Raw genomic sequence first — 21,872 nt, 5'->3', positions numbered from 1 at the left:
GCACTCCAGCCTGCGTGACAGAGCAAAACTCCATCTCAAAAAGAAAAAAAAGAAAAAAAAGGAGGGGTATTCTTTCACATTTCTGGAGGCTAGACGTCTGAAATCCAGGTGTTGGCAGGGCCCTGCTTGCATTCCTAGCTTGTGTGGTTGCCAGCAATCCCTGGTCTTCCCTGGTTTGCAGCTGCACAGCTCTCATCTTTGTGTCTGTTTTCTCTCTGTGTCTGTGTCTTCACATGGCATTCTCCTCTGTCTGTGTCTCTTCATGTCATCTTTCCTCTGTGCATGTCTTTCTCTGTGTCTCCTTTTCTCTTCTCATAAGGACCCCAGTTATATTGGATTGAGGGTGTACCTTACTCCAGTAGGATCCACCTTAACTTACATCTCAGTAAGATCTAAAACAAACCCTATTTCCAAATAAAGTCACATTCACAGGTATCAGCAGCTAGAACTTCAACATATCTTTTTAGAGGACCTAGTTCAACCCACATGAGTACCCAAATCCAAGAAGCAGAACATGGGAGGATAGAGACATGAATGACTTTTGACTTCAGCAGGAAGAAATCCACTTTGGCCTACTGAGTTCTTAGGAATTTCTCAGTTTCATATTTCATAAACAAGTGGCTGTTCCAGCTGTAATTTGTGGCCAAAGGAAGTAGTTGGTAGGCCAGTAACCCTGAATATCTCAGATATCTTTTTCTAGCTTTATGATTAAAATGAACAAACTAAAGAGCTTTAAACACAGTCTGTGTGGTTCCCTGACCACATCAGTTGCAAGTGCACTGAACATAGGTACCATGGAATAGCCTGAGAAAGAAAGACAGCAGGGATGTGGAATGAATAGATCATGGGGAATTTCTCACTGGCCACAGTCAACTGTATTAACTTAGCTCGTGTCATAACTACCAAGCAGTACCTTGGTTTGCAGTGGTTTTCCATTTTAAACATGAGTATTGATTTAATTTGGAAAATGTTTATATCTTTGTTTTTATTCTAATAGTACAACTAATTATTTCTTGGCGCCACTTGTTTTTCACAGTGTGATGTAGGTTCATCATTTATTATTCATTGATTCAAGACTACTTATAGAGTTCATACTATTTAATAGGCAACATTGTCGGCATTGTGGATGGAGCAAGTTAGAAAAAAAAAAAAAAAGACAAGGTCCCTGCCTTTATGGTATTTATATTTTAATGTGGAAGATAGATAATTAAAAAAAAAAAAAGCAAAATGTAATGTAATTCCAAGTAATGATTTATGTCGTTTAAAAATCAAGCAGGATTTTGGGAGAGTGAGGTGGGAGGATCACCTGAAATCAGCAGTTCCAGACTAGACTGGCTAACATGGCAAAACCCCATCTCTACTAAAAAAATACAAAAGGATTAGCCAGGCATGGTAGTGGGTGCCTGTAATCCTAGCTACTCAGGAGGCTGAGGCAGGAGAATCATTTGAACCTGGGAGGTGGAGGTTGCAGTGAGCCAAGATCACACCACTGCACTCCAACCTGGGCAACAGAGTGAGACTCTGTCTCAAAAAATAAAATAAAATAAAATAAAGCAGGAGGCATAGATAGGATATGATAAGGACGTGGCTTCAGAGTGACTGATTGGGAAAGGTCTCTCTGAAGAGGGGACATTTGAACAGGGGTTTTGTAAGAGTTAAAGAAAGGAAAGAAACATGAAAAGCAGCTCAAAGATCAAAGACAGGTTTATTTTGGAGAATAAACCTGAGAGAGGCTTCTAGCCAATTTTGGTCAGGAGTGCTCTCTCTTACAGACTAATAGTATTTAAGGGTTCAGGGTGAGAGAACTTATCACGAGCTTGGAATGTTTCTGTGTGGGGGAGAAGTTTATTGTGGGGTGGGAATGTCTGTGGTTGGCGGAGAGCTATCTTGAGGCTGACATCTCTCCAGTCAGGAAGGGGTTTATCTTACAGTTGGAATGTTTCTGGTCAGAGATGTCATTTGTGGTTTACGGTCATGCTGATCTTAGCCATTAGACTGATGCCCTTTGGATTTAGGTGGTTGTTGATCAAGGGGGATTTTAAAATGGCAGTGCTTGTCCAAGATGGCGATTTCCTGCTCTGTCAGGTTTGAATGAAGTGAAACACTGAAATGTGACTGAATGAAAGAGGAACATGTTAGGTAGAGGGTATAGCAAGTGCAAAGGCCCTGAAGGAGGGGTATGTGTGATGTGTCCCTGGACCATTATGGCTGGAGCAGAACTATACAGAGGAAGAGAAATAGTGTGGAGAAGAATCCAGGAGCCCCTTATATAGGACCTTGTAGGCTGTGGGGAGAACTTCAGGATTCATTCTCAGCAAAGGGAAACCATCCAAGGAATTTTAACAGGGGAGTGGGATGATCTGATTTACAGTTTCTAAGGGATGCCTTGCTTTTGTATGGAGAACAGGCTATCCAGAGGAGAGAGTGGAAGCACAGTTGGGATACTATTATGGTCATCCAGGCAAGAACTGATGGTAGCAAAAAACAAATGGTGAAGAATGACTGGATTAAAGTAGCACAAACAGAATTTGCTGATTGTATTGGTCAGGGCCTAGCATGGAATAGGAACTATTTTAGGCCTTTCAGTAGAGGGAATTCAATACAGGAAACCTCTTATCCAAATAATGGTATAGCTGAGATACTCAACAGGGGACAGTCATGTTCTAGAAATTAGCAGAGCAGGAAGTCACAACCCTCTTCAAGGATGGGGGGAAATAGCAAAGTGAATTAGAGTCTAGAAGGTGGACCGTCCAGTGGAAGCTAAAACCATGGGTGGGAAGGGGCACGTGGTGGAAGATAGAGCAGTGAGGGAGAAGTGGATGCTGCTAGGAACACCACAGGACACAGAGAAGGGGAGAAATGCCTTGTTTTCTCCCCTCCTCCTACTGTCCAGGCTTCTGCCTTCTGCCATTGCTTCCCATTGACTGAACCTCCCCAGAAGCCAGAAATAAAGGGAGCCTGGGAAATGTTGTTCCTATGATGCAGAGTGGAGCAGGGGAAAGGAGAAGAATGCACAGTCAGTCCTTGCTTAAAGTTGTAGATTCTCAGAAGTTGTGACTTTAAGCAAAACAACATATAAAGAAGCCAACTTTATCCAAGGCTAATTGATATAAGCAAGAGCTGACTTCCTAGGGCATATTTCTGGTCACAAAAACATTACTAAACTTCTAAATAGACCAGAACACCTCTAATATTAAACACCAAAACACTTGTGAGCTGTACATGTACTTAAGAAAGGTGAATAAAAACAAGTAAGTCTTTTATTTTCCCAGTTATTCCAGCTCAGGGTTGCAGGTGGCTAGAACCTGTCCCAGCAGTTCAGGACACAAAGCAGGAACCAGCCCCGGACAGGATACAGTGCCTTTGCAGAGCACTGATGCTCACTCATGCTGGGACCATGTAGACACACCAATTCACCTCTCACGCATAGCCTTGGGATGTGAGAGGAACCTGAAGTCCCTGGAGAAAACCCACACAGACATGGGGAGACGTGCCAACTCCACACAGACAGTGGCCTAGCAGGAATTGATTTTTTTTTTTGTCATCAATGTTATAACAAAATAACATTGAACAAAAGGATATTATTCAAAGACTTACTGTTTCTGAGAACAAACAGGCAATTTACCAGAAGACTGGTAGATGTGGAGTATGACAGAAAGAGAAGAGTCAAAGGTGACTTCAAGTTTTCATATACTAAGATGTCATTCTACATCTCGTATTGGCTACAGATGCTAAGGAATATGCCTACACCATTAGCAGACAGTTAGATATAATATAGATATTTGGATATCTGTGTATAGATATAATATGTACCTAGCTAGATTTAATTATATGCTGATAATATATAAATATTTCCCATGTTTAAATACACACACACACACACACACACACAAGGATGCAAGATAGCTTTCATCTCAAATGCCAAGGACAATCAATAGACAGAGGTTGCTTGAATTATGGTGTTAAGAAGGATTGCGAGGCCTTATCTATGCTTGGAGTAATATAGATGAGAGAGACTGATAGGCAATGCCTGCTATGGGCATGAGAGGAGTTGGTTGCCACACAACTGCCAGGTATTAGCCATGTCTGCACTGAAGCAATGAGCTCTGAGTAGCAGAGGCAGTGTGAGCCAAGCCTCACACTCAACTACAGTGCTTCATGAAGGTTCTCTGCTCTAAAATATAATGGTAACAGCCTATCATGAATCCCTCATGGAAAGAAGGAATCATGATTAAACCGAAGTTCATGAAAAACATGTACTGCATTACCCTTCTCCCTCATCTCTCAGGAATTTCAAGAGAACATCTTGTGTCAGTTCAGCCCAATGGGTTACTCATACTAGTGAGTACATGTGGTAACACACCAGTTCTTTTCCCCTTGACCCCTTCATCCTTCTGTGGATGAATCCATGCAGTTCCTGTCTTGGGGACAGTTCTTTGAGTTGATAGTCCATTATGAGGTTAATCTAGAGTGAATGGTTGTGTTCACCCACATGTTGTGTGGCATGGCCCCATGCCCTTCTGGTTATTTCCCTGCATGCTCTGGAGTCATCTGGGATGCTCTGTGCCTCCAGCAAACCTTCCATTCTGGGTAGGGAGTTCAACCAAAGTAGGAGGAGTAGAGTAGAGGATCTTTTTGGAAACAGGTTTTTTTTTTTTTGAAACGGTGTCTCATTCTACCACCCAGGCTGGAGTACAGTGGTGCAATCATGGCTAACTGCAGCCTCAATCTCCTGGGCTCGATCAGTGCTCCCACCTCTGCCTCCCAAGTAGCTGGGACCACAGGTGCCTGCCACCACACCCAGCTGATTTTTGTATTTTTGTAGAGACAGTTTCACCGTGTTGCCCAGGGCAATCTCGAACTCCTGGGCTGAAACGATCTGCCCACCTCGGCCTCCCTAGCAAAGAGCCTTTTAAAATGAAGTCCTGTGCTTCTTCAGCTCAGAGCCAAATCATGTGTTTTGCTGTCTGCACCTCCCTCCCCACCAGGTGATGTAGCTCAGCTTCAAACATCTGCCGCCACCCAACCCCGCAGGCTAAGAACATGGTCCTCACCTCCCCATTTGTCTTTCCCTTGCTTTTACACGTTCTGAGACCTGTTTGAAAACGGGAATTTGGGCCGGGCGCGGTGGCTCAAGTCTGTAATCCCAGCACTTTGGGAGGCCGAGACAGGTGGATCACGAGGTCAGGAGATCGAGACCATCCTGGCTAACACGGTGAAACCCCGTCTCTACTAAAAATACAAAAACTAGCTGGGCGAGGTGGCGGGCGCCTGTAGTCTCAGCTACTCAGGAGGCTGAGGCAGGAGAATGGCGTGAACCCGGGAGGCGGAGCTTGCAGTGAGCTGAGATCCGGCCACTGCACTCCAGCCCCAGGCGACAGAGCAAGACTCCGTCTCAAAAAAAAAAAGAAAACGGGAATTTGGAGGATTATCTTTAATGCTCTGTCACTGCCTCTGGTGAATATTAATTCTTGGTTTAACTAATTCAGATAGCAATTAATGTAATTATTACCTGAAAATAAAATCTTTTGTTTTTTTGTGTGTTTTTATCTTCAGTAGAATAACAAGTTATTTTATTATTCAAATGGGGCACAGTTCCTGCTGTTTTCAATACGATTTTTAATAAATATGTAAATTCTAAAGTTAATTTACAGCATTCATTGGGAGGCATGATTTTTAAAATGACAAAAATGTGATGGATTGTAAAATTATCCCCCTTAAAAATCATCAGTCATAGTGAACAGAATGTACCAACCTCTTATAATTTTACAGCTTTTTCTTCATCTTATCTTCTGTTAGGGACTCGCTTAAAATTGATTATAAAATGGTATATTTCTTAGGCCATAATTCATTCACAGATTAATTAGATTTTCAGTTAATATCCCATCATCATACGGGATGGAAGCCAAGGGTGTTTTGTAGTCGTTCAGAGTTGCAGGAGCAGAACTCTGATTGCCATTCCCAAGCGACTAAAGCCACCAGCGCTAATCACTAATCACATTCAGACCACATAAAGCAGAACATCTTTCACTCCATTTCTGTTCTAGTTGGCTCACAGCAAGAGATCTTTATTGGCCCTGACCAAGAGACCAAAATATACTCAAACATTTTTGTGAGGGGTGATTCTATTTTTTTTTTCTTGCTTAAAATGAAATTTCTATAGCCATCCCCAGAAAGCTTCAGAGGAAGGGGTGTGTGTGTGTGTGTGTGTATGTGTGTGTGTGTCTGTGTGTAGGTAGGTAGGTAGGTGTCCGTGCTTAGCAGGTTTGAATTTAAACATCTTTCTCCCAGTCATTTTCCAATGGGAGCAGCTTTTGGATTATTTTCATGATTTTAAATAATCCTTTGGTAGCACCCAACAGGAGTATTTAAGGGACATTTTGCCAGTAACTTCTTTAACACTGATTTAAGGAAAAGTATTTCTCTAGTCACTTAAGAGAACATAGATATACATGGCAGAGAAACTGCACACACTAAATCCAGCAAAGAGGAAACACCAGCCCACTCTTAACTATCTGAAACTCTAAGTTTTCACAGAGTTGAAGAAAAGATAATTATCCCCTCTTTCACCCTCGCTCTGGTAGCTGGTGCCAGATCTGGTGCGTGAAAAATTGCTACTTGTTACATTGGTCTGTTCCTGCCATATTGTATCCTCCTGTGCAATACAATTGCACAGGCCAGGCTGAAGATCTGCAGAGGGGACCCTAAGGTTTGAATTACATGGTCCTTCATTATCCTAGGGATAGAAACCACTGAAGTCACTCAGGCCTCTCCAAATCTCTCATCATCTTTACGGGTCTGCAGTATTCTTTAAACTCATCCCAGTATTTTTAAACCTTCATTCTAAGGCAAATCCCTAATTCATTTCATTTATAGAGAGGATTTTTTTTTTAAATAAAACTGTTTGGATATTTTAAAAACCTCACCGACATAGTCTGTCTTTCCATTGCTAAATGGTATGATTCCACTTATTTTGCGTGTTTTAATTTCTAACCTTGCAATCCGTAATGTTGATTATTTCAATGACCTTGATTTATGACAGTAGAAATGTTCCTTGAAACCATGTTAATCAAATTTTTTTTAACAACAAAGTCTATTTTCCTGTTTACTTACTGGGGAAGTTATTATCTCCACTTTCTAAATAAAGGAAACCTAAATGTCTTCTGGATGATTAGACATTAACTACCCCTCAGGAAATACATGTGGGTTCTCCACCCGAAAATATGGCAGCTTATCTTAGGAATTCAATGGCTTTCAAGGACATTAAAGGGTGTTAGAGAGGTGAAAGTTAAAGTGATAGGAGGGAAAAGGATGACCAGTAAATAAACATATTTGGCATCCTCCTTGTATTCCACTAGCATTTATGGACCACCTATGTACCAGGTGTGTTCTGGGCACAAGAGATGTGAAGATAAATAGGCTCAGTCCCTACAAGGGAGATTGAGCTATGGCAACTGATATACACAGTAAACACCCATGATGCCATGAGAATGGTTCACACAGGGATGAAGGGACAACAAGGGGCAGTCATCAGGGCCCTTGGTGAGAAAAGAATTCAGAGGAGATTTCCCTCCTTCTGAGTCTCAAGTGATAAGAGGGTGTTGGCCATCCTAAAAGGTGGGGAGAACACATTAGAGAGAGGAAGATGTACAATACAGAGCACAAAAACCCTAACCACCTTTCTGGACTCAAAATTTAGCTTGCTGCCATCCTCAGCTGGCTGGCTAAATAATGTGCTTGATAACTATCTGCATGTTACTGACTTTTTTTTTTTTTTCCTGAAGTGTTGCTGAGCAGTTTTAATTTTATCTGCAAATCCCTGGATCATTTGAATCCTGATTACTTTTGAGATTGCTTTTTTAGCCTTGCCCCTACCCAGCCATTGGGTACTACTTGGTTCAGCCCATTGATTCCTGAGCTTGCCTGGGAGTCGAGAATTTTCTTCCTCACCTCCCAACTATCCTACCTCTTCCCATAGAGGACCCTCTATCTTTGAAACGCCTTTCCATTTCATTGCTGGGAAGGATCTTACACCAACTCCTGGAGTTAAGATCTGTGTCTTCAGCTGTCCACAGACTGGACAAGAGCCATAAATGGATGGGCAGGTGACTTTTGCCCTGAGAAATCAGCCCTATTCTCCAGGGGAGCCAAAGCACTTAAATCATGGGAAAGTTGCAATTTCTACTGCAGCTCTCTACCTACTCTGCAAAACCTTGCTTCCATGGAGAGAAAAACAGAAGGAAAGCTTCTTTTGCCCCCTGAGTATTCGCTGCCTGGTGGGAAGTTGGGAATGTGGGGGAAGAGGGAATTCATTACCATTAATTGTAGTTCCAGGCCCTAGTAAAGCAGAACCATGCTTTTTCTAGGTTGTTGAGAGATGGCATTACCCAGCGCTTCCTTACCCTGAGTTAATTTGCTCATGAGTCAAGAAGTTTAGAAGGCCAGGCGCGGTGGCTCAAGTCTGTAATCCCAGCACTTTGGGAGGCCGAGACGGGCGGATCACGAGGTCAGGAGATCGAGACCATCCTGGCTAACACGGTGAAACCCCGTCTCTACTAAAAAATACAAAAAATACTAGCCGGGCGAGGTGGCGGGCGCCTGTAGTCCCAGCTACTCCGGAGGCTGAGGCAGGAGAATGGCGTGAACCCGGGAGGCGGAGCTTGCAGTGAGCTGAGATCCGGCCACTGCACTCCAGCCCCAGGCGACAGAGCAAGACTCCGTCTCAAAAAAAGAAAAAAAAAAAAAAAAAAAGAAGGTGCCCTGTCTGCCACCAGAAAAACATTCGTTTCCGACGTAGGTGAAGGGCTTAGGTGTGTCCCCAAGGCCCCTCCACGGATGCCGCCCCAGGAGTCCTGTTGAATGGGGCCACTGGTCACACACAAACACATGTGCTACTCTGTTTCTTTTGGACCAAGCTGCTTCCCATCCTGGGATGAACATATTGATGCTTTAGCAAACATTTTTCCTCTGTGCAATTTTTTCCTGGAGGCAGGAGAAAGAGACCTTCTCATTATTTATCTTGAGCGTTTGATAGGCTTCCTTTGAGAAGGTCATTGTCTGCTACAGCAAAATAATCATGGGATTTCTGGACAAGCTGGTAAGAGAAAAATGATTCATTATTTCAAGAATTATTTTGCCTTCAGTCCCCAAAATGGATGAAGGCTTCTAACAATATGTAAGAGAGAGCAAGGCTTAACTTATTATATGAAAGGTTACACTTTAAAGGGAAAAGAAGTTCAAACATTACATTTTTAGCTCTGCTGAGATATCACAGGGGTCAAGGCAGTCCGCCTGTTACCCCCACGGTCTTCCGCATGTCACTGTGCTACTCTTTTTGCAAGAGAAGGCCCGCCTGCCCTCCTTCCCTTCTCATCCGTTTGGGCTAATGAGATTGGAAGCATTTTTTTTTTTTTTTTTTCAGTTTCTATTCAAACAGTACCCTCTCCCTCTGGTCCTTTTGGCATGTCAGAACGGATAGCATATTCGTCCATCTATAGACTCAACCCAGTCCTACAGTACTTCTTGCCATGTCACACAACATCTTGCATTTTCACAGCACGGTATATTTTGTCAACTTTTGGGGGGAAGGGGACTGCTTAACCACTCTGAATGGTATCATTACATAGACGAAAAGGCAGTTTATAATACAACTAGTCCATCCATGTCTGGTACCAAGACACCTGTTATGTTGGGTTATTTTTGCAATAAAATTTGTTTAAGTGCAAGCCAGATACTCAGAATGAGGCAGTTTGAGGGATAAAGATACTGAATTTTAAAAGGAAAACTGGAGAGGCTGGGTGATCAATATGACCTTGACTACTCACAAGCCAAATAACTTATGGAAGTAATGTAAAGACCCTGTGAACTCTTTGTCTGACAGAAGGGTTTTAAATAATATTTTAAGAAAATCAAAAGCAAACGTCCCCTGGACCTTCTTTGCAGATTAGATCTGAAATGAAAGACCCTGAGTTACACCATTAACTATTGATTTTGCTGATCCATATTTAATTCTCACAGCAATCGCATCGTGTTTACACAGCCATGCGGGGCAGACATACTTCTCTTGGAGCAAGGCACCTTTCACTTTTACATTAATTTAAAAATTAAATTGTTCTGTGCATGTGAAACAAAAATAAAGTTTATTTTTAGTGTAGTGAATGGTTGACTTAAACTTGATAAAGCGGCATAAAGCCAGCTGAAGAGAATACTTTTTATAATGCAGTATTCAGGTTGCTGAATGAATATATTTCGTGTGGCAGAGACTAAATAGCATCTGCTAGTACTAGTGCTACCTGGTACTAGAATTTTGTGCTATGACAGCTATAATTTAATCTCCCTACAGTTTAATTTCTTGGTTTGATACATCCAGTAATATTTGTAAGTTGATCACTCAAATAGTCAATCTCGTTGCTGCCTCTAAGAATGTCATCAGCATGATGTTTCCATTCTCACCTGGAAGCACCAAGATGGGTCACCAAGCTTCCTCTCCCTGAAAGAACTAGGAGTCTGAATTTGAGCAAATTACCTGGACTTGGCTCAGACCAGATGAGGCAACACTTGTTGGGTGAAGAAAGAATTTAAGGAAAGGGTAGATACAATGTCTGTACCATCTATTAGGTTGGCACAATTACTTTTGAACCAACATAATATCATGAGCCTGCTCTTCAACAACATTTTGCCCCATGAGGAGCTTATTGTATTGGCTGTTGCACCTGGATTTCCATAAAGCAGTGGCAGCTGTTGCCTCACCCAGCTGCTGACCAAGCCTACCTAGAGGTGCAGGAGAAGGCCCCAGATGGCTCAGAGCTGCCAAACCAGCATGACCATGGGAGGTGAATCCACATGTCTTTGCTCTTGACCAAAAGGAAATTGCTGTTGCCAAAGTAACCAATAGTCAGACCTCCATTAATCCAAGAGGTGTCCTGGTTCTTGATGCTAACCTGGAATCTGCCTGCCCTCCTTTTCTTTCCATCCATTTGGGCTAATGAGGTTGGAAGAATTTTTTGTTTTTAGGTTCTATTCAAACAGTACCCTCTCCCTCTGGTCCTTTTGGCATGTCAGAACAGATAGCATATTCATCCATCTATAGACTCAATCCAATCCTACAGTACTTCTTGCCATGTCACACAAAGTCCTGCAGTTTAACAGCACAGTATATTTTGTCAACTTTGGGGGGAAGGTCCGAGGATAGGAAAGCAACTGTATTATCACAAGTTAGGTGACAATCTGAAATGATCTTATTGCGTGTGTCTCTTCATTATGGAAAAACACATAAAAGAACACTCAGTCAATCCTATGAACTCTAGAAGGAAATGATGTAGTGAAAGATCTATCAGTGGCAACATTCATTGAGCATCTAAGATATTCAAGACACAGTGTTAGAATCTGAGAAGAAAAGCAGAATAAAATCTAGTCCATGCCCTCTTGAGGCTTGCAATTTAGTTGAGAAGTGGGATATGAAAAAAGCCTATACAATAGAATGGATATAAGCTCAGGGTCAGATGAATAATGTGGCCATTTAGGCCAGAAATTCATAGAAAGAAAGATCTCTGTGGATGAAATAGCATAGAAACAGAACTAGCAGCTCTTCACTAAAAGCAAAAAAAGTTATCAAATTTGTTTACTATTGACAACAATATGGAATTAGAGAAAAAAGAAATTCTGATTTAGGCTTTGTGCAGTGGTTCACACCTGTAATCCCTGCACTTTGGGAAGTTGAGATAGGTGGATCGCCTGAGGTCAGGTGTTCGAAACCAGCCTGGCCAACATAGTGAAACCCCATCTCTACTAAAAATACAAAAATTAACCAGGCATGGAGGTGCATGCCTGTAATCCCAGCTACTTGGGAGGCTGAGGCAGGAGATTGCTTGAACCAGGAGGCAGAGGTTGAAGTGAGCCGAGATCGCACCACTGCATTCCAGACTGGGTGACAGAGCGAGACTCTGTCTCTTAAAAAAAGAAAAAAAAAAGTAAAAAGAAAGAAATTCTGATTTAAACATATCAAATTCAGAAAGTCATTAGACTCAGAAAAGTTAAGAAAGGTGAGTGTAAATAGTAACTAGTTAACCTATGAAAAACATCTGCCTAAATGATGTTACAGACTGAAAATGGAAGAAGATCAAAAGAAGCTTTAGAAAATCCAGGGAGTCTCAAGCCTGTAATCCCAGCACTTTGGGAGGCCGAGACGGGCAGATCACGAGGTCAGGAGATCGAGACCATCCTGGCTAACACGGTGAAACCCCGTCTCTACTAAAAAATATACAAAAAACTAGCCGGGCGAGGTGGCAGGCGCCTGTAGTCCCAGCTACTCGGGAGGCTGAGGCAGGAGAATGGCGTGAACCCGGGAGGTGGAGCTTGCAGTGAGCTGAGATCCGGCCACTGCACTCCAGCCTGGGCGACAGAGCAAGATTCCGTCTCAAAAAAAAAAAAAAAGAAAAAGAAAATCCAGGGAGTTATTCCAAAAATACCATTGGGGTGGGCACATCCATAACTCTGAGTTTGACAGGATATTTGTGTTCTAGGTGCAATTATTAGACCAAAGAGCAGACTGGGTAGATGATTCTAACTCAACGAGGCAGTTTTTAGGAACTCACTTTCCGGTATAGCTGATGCTTTGCTCCATATTTACTTCATATTAAAGAGTCCTTAATGTGTATTCCATGTGACTTTTCTCATACACTACTGTATCTGTACTATCTAGAATACTTTCTGGTACATTGTAGGTACTTGGTAAATATCTGAAGAATGAACAAATGATGTGGCAGGAACAGCAGACTCCCTATTTAAGTATTCATTCCAATCTGGGTACAGAGTTGAAGTGGTGTCACTGTCATATTGTGGTAGGGCAAGGGATGGAATCCGGAATGGAAACAGATTCCCATGGGCAACCTCTCCACCAGCGCGTCTCCTCATTCTAGGACCCCAGTGCTTCCCGGGTGGTGGCCGTTAAGAGCATCCTGCAGTTGTTGCCATGAACTAGAGTGCAACACAGAATTGATTGTTGAAAGAATCTTTAAAACAATTCCCACCAAAAAAAAAAAAATTTCTTCTTTTCAGAATAAGGATCAATAAATTTGTTCTAATTCTGAATTGTCCTGTCTCAGGATTCAGTATGTCAAATAGCTTTATCCAAATGAAAAGCTGACCAGCTCTTGACCTAAAACATGAATTGCAGTAGGAAATGAATCACACATCAGTGGAGCAAACATTCTTGCATCCTCCAATATCAGCATGTTCCTGGATGAACCTTAGCTTGCAGGCCCATTTAATTCCACAGCTGTTGTAAAGTGCCTAATAAATGGGTGCCATAATGCATTGTGGCTCCTAAATGGCCTACCAAACTCTGTTGGAAGTAATTCCAGGTCATCTAGTTATTTATATAGGTTAATGAATAACTTAGAATGTTTTTCCCTAGCTTTGGCACTCACAACATACCTCATAAAAACTTAGCACTTTCAGGTATAATTTTATGATGTCCACCAATCTCTAATGGAGATTTTCTTTTGGAAGGAGAACTTCCATGGGAAAAATAGTAGTATAGGCTTTTTTTATATTCACCTGATTCACAAAAAAAAAAAATTTTTTTTGTTTTACAGTCAAAAATCTATCACTCCAAAGTTAAAACATAGAGTTATCATGTTATAATACATAAGTGAATGCTGCATTTTCATCTGACAAAAGGTCATGGACTTTTTATGCTACAAACACAGTGACATCTAAGCCTGCCATGGCCCAGCTTGCTGAACAGACAGGTTTAAGACATATTTAAGACATAAAATGATGGAAAGGGTAGTTAAAAAAAAAAAAGGCTAATCAATCTTTTAAGTCAAGTGAATAGTATATATATTTATTTTTACTCATGATGGTATATATAAATTAAAAGCAGAAAATCTCGATGCCCTCACTCTTGTCAGCTGAAATTCTTAACCTTACTTGAACAGGTTTAGAAGTTCTTAGGAACTGCTCAATTCTCATTCCTGCATAAATTATTTAATTAATATTACTGTGCTAGAAGAAAAAGGAATCTAACAACACAGAGAAACATGTTCCAGTTAGTTAAGCTGCTTACGCAGACTGATAGCAATGAGCTGTCTTGTTTGCCCAATTCTGGATCATCAGAAAATAGTGCACATTTTACTTCTGGAGAAATTGACCACAACTCATCAAATCTGAAGCATTATTAGAGGTAGTCAACCTATGTTTTAAATTATCTTTGTGGATCTGTTCACCCCCTGGAAAACAGAAAATCCAAATTTTCAAATGGGCATTGGAAATGATGATGCTACATCAGAGTTTGCAGAAATCGCAAATCTCTTACGTGTTCATATAAGAATTTTACCCCAATTTACACGCCTTTCCTCTTCCCAGATGCCTTTCTATGCCATAAGCAAATTTGTGGTTATCTTCCTGCTACTTTATCTTCCTCCTATTGGGACATCTCCTCCCATCTTTCCCCCATTTTCCATATATGGGGATGTGTCTCATCACTGATAAAATGACTTCTCTTTCCTTCAGTACTCTTGATCTAGTGTTTAAATGTCCTTTGTGGCCATTGTTTATCTTCAAAATGCATCATTTTCCTTTCCACAAGGTGTATTATTTTCTAACAACCCTAAGCTTCCCACTGACCTTCTGTCTGCTTGCTCTTTTTCTCAAAAAGTAAGTTCATTTTCCCCCTCTGGGTTCAGGGGTTCCAGGAGAGGTCATTGAAAGCCATCGATCACAGTAAAGGACAGCAATACAGTTAATATAGTCATAAAAGCACATCTCTGCTGAAAATTACTCTTTCACCTAATAAAATCTGTTTGCCCTGAGGATACTGAAGAATCTCTAGGACCCCAGTAAGAAAACAGAGTGCCCCCAAGTGCCAAATCACATCTCCCTGAATGTGGTTGGAGGGAGAGAGTGGTTCTCTATTACCAGTGCGTCACATTAATTTTTCAGAAGGGCAAGTGAAGAGTAATGTGTCCAGTTGAGGTAATAGAGGGAACTGAGTACTGGGAGAAAGTAATTATCAAAGTTGGAATTTGACCAGGTTAACAGGGTTAATATCACAACTCTTGAGAAAAGTGTGGAGGGCTCTCTAGTGATCACCAAAGGTCATTCTATCTATTTTTATGCCTCATCTAGAAAGTAGCTTCACCAGGAATGCAGTAAGAGGTGGCATTAAGGAAAAGATTAACTAGTGCCTCTGAGAAAAGAGAAATGACTTGAGCTGCATCTTTTCCCTTGAGGTTGGCCTGCCCCTCGCAAATAGCACTTAACATAGACTTTGAGATGTGCACAAGTCTTCAACTAAGAGACCTTGGATTAAAATACCTCCTCCCCATTCCCACAGCAAGAACATAACATAAAACTCTTCCCTGAATCCATCTTCCCAGTGCTCAAGATTTGTTCATGAGTAAAGCGATGGGGTAAATCACATGTTCAGCTTCAACCCAAAACCCTTGATTAAACAGACTGTCTCTTAGACTTCATTTATTTGCTTCCAAATGGAAGCTCTGCCATCTTTCACACCTGCTGGATCATCTCCTTCCTATTTCTTTGCCCACAGAGAGGCCTCGCTGCACAAACTAACTCCCTGCAGCACCAGAATTTTCCTGCATCCTCTTGGCCTTCATCCATGTATGACTATCTAGTTAAAATCTGCATCATACGTAATGAGAGATGTTGGGTGGTAGTAAGGGACGCCTTGTACACCTTCTCAATTTTGAATGTTTCCACATGGAAGGAGCTTCCTAGGGTAACCCTCCTGGAATCTCTGGACCCCCTTATTCACTTCTCCCAGGGAATGAGGGACTGACTTGCCTAGCAAGTTCAGGAAGGGAACTGCAAGTGCTGCACCCCACTTCTTGCACTTCCCAGTCTCCCTCTGGAATCAGACTATCAGAAGCACAAAATTCTGTTGTATTCCTTCATGCTGTAGTTTTTACAGGAAGACACTTGTTTCCCAGCCTAGGGCTGCTGATTACTAAACTTGTCTATTTCTTGGGATCGATGTTAGGAAACCTATTTCTTTACAGATAGAAACCTTGTTCTCCAATCAAACTTTCTCCTGGTAAAGCTGATCTTTTGGCCTCCCGTCAGCATTTTTCTTTTATTTTTTAAGTCATTGAGAACTAAGGTGGGGAAGAGGGGTGGTAGGGTTGGTTATTGTGCCACCTCAAATTCTAATAATAGACCCCCAGAACATATCCAATTAAGAATATTTTAGAGTAACAGAGCTTTACAGACTGGGAAGATTCAAAAAAACCTTTAATGGGAAGAAACTAAGGGTCAAAGGGTTTACACAACTAATTAGCACAATGTCAGGAATTGCACGCTGGTTTTTAAATACTGGGGTAATATACAGTGATTAAGATCCCAAGTCCTGTAGTCAGACTGTTTCTGCTCAAATCCTGATTGCCTAACTTATTAGCCACATATATGTGGACTAACATTTAGACCTCTCTGTCTGCATTTTCTCATTTGTATAATGGGGATGATAATGGTGCTATCTCATAGGCTTGCTGTTAGGATTAAATGAGATAATTCATGCAGTGCGTTCAACCCAGTACCTGACTCGTAGTAAAAACACTTTATAAAGAGGGCTATTTTCCTACCACATGTTTTCTTGATCCATTGGCAGTGAATCTCTATAGCAATAGAGAAATAAGAAATTATGTTGATTAAAGTCCTGTTTGCATTAACTTGTGCTAAAAGCCTCCAATCCTCAATGTAAATGTTAGTGCCCAGCTGAGGAATGATGCTGCATTTGAATTTCACAAATAGATTTGATCTCTTCCTGACATTTACAGTAGATATACTAACCAATATTTTTAAGATATAATCAAAGGATGGAAATGTATTTGAAATAATGAAAGAATAGCATTTATCATAGAATAATAATTGATTGCATTATTTCATGAATTTGCTGCTTGTTCTTCTCTACCATGGACAGGAGTTTCTGGCTGTATACACATAACATGTATCTCTTTGAAGCTGATACCATCATGCATATATTTTTTGCTAGTTTATCACTTGAGTTTTTCTGTATCACCTTATATGTTTTCCACCTCTTTCTTATGGCAAGGGTCCATATCTCCTCCAGTTTTATCCTTCTTGGTGTTCAGGATATTGCTGTAGTCAGAAATCTCTACTTCATGACTATTGTGAACTGTTAGAAAAAAAAAGCTGCTGTGAATTTTTGTGTGAAAAATCAGAAAACTAAGTTTTCAGGCCTAATTTCACTTGGATTTGAATCTGTGTGAATCACAGATTCCATAAATATCACATGGAAAGTACAGTTGACTCTGGCCTCCCTGACCTTCCAGGCTGATGGAAGAGCAAAGTGAGATCATATATGAGAACGTGGTTTGGAAGTCAAAGCTTTTTATAACCCACATACTGGCTGATACTTTCATGAGTCTGGTTGAGTTTCCTAGAACCTCTTGGTATAGGCATGTCTCTATTTCTCTTTATAGTGATTAATTGTCTACTACAGAATCCCCAAAGGGAGAGACCCTCTGGGCAACTCCTGGTCCTGAAGTAGACTACACAGTGTTGTACAGATGCAGTACGGGCATAATAGATGGATATTTATTGGAATGCCCTCCCTCCTCCTTACTGTATATTTCAATCCTATTTGCCCTTCAAAACCATTCCAAGAGCATCCTCTTCTACAAAACTTCCTCTGAGAATCAAGACCACAAGACTATTTGCACAAAGCTGGTCACATAGTAGATAGGTTTGATGACTACCTATCATCAAACCTATCTACTTTGTATGACTGCTTGACTACAAGGAATTAAATTAATAAAGGTCTAATTCTCAAGAGATTTCTGGAGAATATGTCACTATATACTTCTTGCTTGAATTATCACTAATAATTCCATGGTTATACTAAAGGCAGGAAAATATTTTAAGAACATGCAAAGCTATTTATTTAAACTTGAAAATGTATTTTCATCTTGCCTGTTTAGTCCTACTTTTATTCCCAAGTGCAGTTTAAAAAAAAAAAAAAAAAAAATCCACCAAAAAGTCAAGTCATCTGTACAACTGTTGCCACCTATAGGTGACAGATGTAGTATATTAATTTTATCATCATTCTGATGAAGCACAACCTAGGAAGGAATTGACAATGTTTTATGGAACCTACACAATTCTTGTCAAACACTAATCTTCACTGGATCTATCATTATTGTTTTTGATCTGTAATTGCTATTTCAGATGCTTCCCTTAAAGATAATATTGTCTAATATTCATAAAGTACTTTTCCAAGATGAAAGTTGAGATCTTCATCTCTGCAGGTAGATGGCCTAGATCTAAATCCAAAGTCCATCCCATACTGCTACAGGACCTTAAACAAGTTACTTACCTTCCTCAAGCCTTGATTGCCTATAAATGGAGATACTAATGGCACCCACCCTGTAGAATTCATGTGAGGATGGAAACATATAATGTATGCACTATGCTTAGCTGGGTGTCTATACAGAACACACACCGTTAAATGGTAACTGTTATGACCGTGATTAGTTTGCAAAACACTTTCACATATAGTTGCTGCAAACTGATGTGCATTATTTTGTTATCATGTGCCAGATAGATCATTAACACATTATTGTTTCACCTCAATCCCTCCTTATATGTTAAATCTAAATGTTATTCAACTACAAAATTTTAAAACTATCTGAGATCTGACAAGACAATATTGAGGTTCGGTATGCTCCTATAGGGTAGAAAAGTAAGCCACTTTAGTGCTTTTATTCTTAGCTGGCAGAACCACTTGAGGAGCCCGAAGACATAGTTAAGACTCTTCTGATGCTCGAGAAGTCTCCATTAAGAAACTACTGATGATTTAGCATTGGACTAGGCCTTTGAAAAGAAAGCTGGGGGAAGCGGAATAGGGGAGTGGAGGAGGCAAGATAGGACACTGTTAAAAAAAAAAAAAAAAAAAGGATAAAACAACATCCCTGGCTCAGAATCTCAAACAGTGCAAATATTTCAATTTGGTATGCATACTGGGTATTTTGTGATTGTTTTCTTTAAATGTGAGCCAATAATTAAAAGCCAGTGAATTTTAAATATAAGCAAATATTGATCTAGATGTATCTCCTCACCTTTGAAATCAAAAGATCTGCACCCACATTTCTGCACAGCTAGATCTAAGTAGCTGCTACTGCCTTTAGATCCAGCACATGCTTCTGAGCTGGCTGCAGCCCTCACCACTCCTTATGACTGCTCTGCCCGGAGGCTGAAAGCTAGTTGGCCCCTATGGTCACTTTTGCACGAATGTTGTTTTTACAGTCAAGAAATATGTCTGCACTCACTTTTCATCAAAACTCTAAAAATAAAAGGAAACCCGAGAAGGTCATATTTCTTGTTTGCTTTTTTTTTTTTTTTTTTTTTAATGATGGTCCCTTCTTTCATTTCTATAACCTCCCTGTGAGGTGTAGGTTTTCTTTGTTATAATTAACTGAAGCAACAAATCTGCAAGCCTGAAACATTTGAAAACCTGATGACAGCGAGTGTTTTAATGTTAATTAACTCTTTCCATATTCCACCATTTCACAATGAATTATACTTTCCACCTGTCTGTCTTCCCGCCAGGGCTCATGTTCTTGTAGACCAGTGGGTCTCACATTTCAGTATGTATCAGAATCACCTGGTAATCTTGTTAAAAACTGATTGCTGGCCCTCGGAGTTTCCGACGTAGTAGGTCTAGGTGGGATCCAAGAACTTGCATTTCTAGCAAACTCCTTGGTGATTTTGATGTTGCTGGTCTGGGGAACCCACTTTGAGAACCACCATTCTAGAATAAGAATCCAGCCTTACATTTAATGTGCACCTACTACTCTCTGCCAGAGCTTTAAAGTTCTTTATTTCTAATACGTATTGCAATCCTGAAATAAAGATGTGTCTTAGTACCATTTTACACCTGAAGAAGGATGCTTGTAGCACTCAGCCCATGAAAGGGCCAAGCTGAAATTGAAGCTCAGCCTCTCTGCCCTCAGGGCCTCAACGATCCCCTGCAGGGCACAGTTTTATTCAGCTGTATATCCTCAGTACCAAAGCCTTCAGCCTGCCTTGCACTAGCTTCTCTAATGAGTGTGTTTAATGAATTTGAGATCCACATAGATGAGAAATAGATAAGAAAAATACTTGTGGTTCTTAAGTGAAGAAAAAGGGAGAAGACATCCAGGTAAAGAGAAAATTGCATTGAATGCCCTTTATTTACCTACATTTGGTAAATGTAGGCAAATTGGCATAGTATTAAAAGGGACCCTTGGATGGAGTTATTTCTAATTATGGAGCCACTTTTCTGTAATCAGCTAGGAGTCTGTTCCTTAGCCTGCCTCTGGTTTCAGGGTAGCTGTTTGAGATTGAAAATTAGCTCCGTGAGTAATGCTTCTGCACGTTAATAGTATAATCAAATAAGCACTAGATCTAGGATGATTTTCAAATCTTCCCGTAGAATTATACCATTTCCTGTAGCAGAGAAATTCTGCCCGTGTCTGCTCTTGGAACACAGAAGCCATCCACTTCCATCTCTGTCTTCTCTTTCTGTTAAATATTTAGCATGTGAGAATCCATAGGCTTTGACTATATCTATTTTCCCCAATCAAAACAGTTTCCTCATTGCAACCTTGTAAGTCCAGCAGAACGATGTTGGGGGTGGGGAGTATGGTGCACAGCAGAACTGCACATGTTAGAGACGGTTTGGCAAGTTATTTAAGTGGAATTTTTGGGTAACAAAATGGGAAACAGGACATTTTGTCCTTTATTACGTAAGAACATGGTTTAATGGAAAGAGCAAGAGCGTGGAAGGCAGCCAGATAGAAATTCAAATCCTGTTCTCTGCCACTTGCTGGGCAACCTTTGGCAAAAACCTCTGTCACTCTGAGCCTTGCGTGCCTTCTGTTTAAAATGGGGATGTTTACTTTCCAGGTTTGTGAAAAAGCTGATAGAATCTGTTAAGTGTCTTTTACCTAGTGGATGCTTAATAAATGGTAACACTTACTATCATCTCTAAGCCCCTGGGCCTGCTTCTTTCTTGTGTTTGGATGAAATTTCTGCTGGAAAGAGGAAAAGAAGATGAGAAACATTGTAGACACTTTTACACATCTGTTCTTGTCATTGTTTTTGGCATCAGTGGCTCCCTCTGTCCTCACCTTAGCCCTTAGGAGCCAACTGAGCAACCGAATATATTTATGTTTACAGGGTTTACCTATAATAATTATTGAATTTGGTTGCAGTGCTTTATAACATCACACAGGGTGTTCACAACAGTAATATCCCAGTATAAACTGGTATTACTAGACCTTCTGGAGCAGAGGGGTTACTCAGCTGTTCACCTGTCACTTTAATTTTTAAGCCCTTGGGCCTTCTGGGATCTACACCCAAAAACCTGGAGATTTCTTTCAAATGTCTTAAGTCCCATAAAGGGACAAAATACCAAAATGGCAGTGCTTCTAACAAGCTTAACATGTATTCGAAAATGGCAAGTTAAGGGATTTTTATGTCTTCTTTAAAAAAAAAAAAAATTACCATAACTTCTGGCTGAAATTCAATCCCTACTCATATTTAGAAAAAGTACAACTAATAGTTAGCAAGGAAAGAGAGGAGTTTGAAACTTTAATGAAGAAAAATAAGGCACTTTACCTGAACAAATTTCAAATGGATCCATTTAAAATGAAATTAAGTGGCACTTAACTGGTTTGCAAATTGGGACCTATTTATCTCAGTAAAATGATTAAAGTCCTGATTTATCCCTAAAATTGGCTTTATTATTACATTTAATTATACTAGAAGATTGTTAAAGACTTGTAGGTTTTCTCTATCCCTTTAAACTGTACTTTATACAGACAATAATTGAATATTAGATAGAATAACTT

General features: G+C 40.5%; 1 protein-coding gene across 1 annotated transcript in view; it reads left to right on the top strand.

Annotated features, from left to right (window-relative positions):
* The window catches only part of NCKAP5 (NCK associated protein 5), an 836,097-nt gene that overhangs the window by 812,994 nt on the left and 1,231 nt on the right, over positions 1 to 21,872 (top strand). The window lies entirely within an intron of this gene.

Source organism: Piliocolobus tephrosceles, chromosome 11 (genome assembly GCF_002776525.5).
Source record: "Piliocolobus tephrosceles isolate RC106 chromosome 11, ASM277652v3, whole genome shotgun sequence".
NCBI classification, from domain to species: Eukaryota; Metazoa; Chordata; class Mammalia; order Primates; family Cercopithecidae; genus Piliocolobus; species Piliocolobus tephrosceles.
This window is presented reverse-complemented; position numbering and strand designations above follow the sequence as displayed.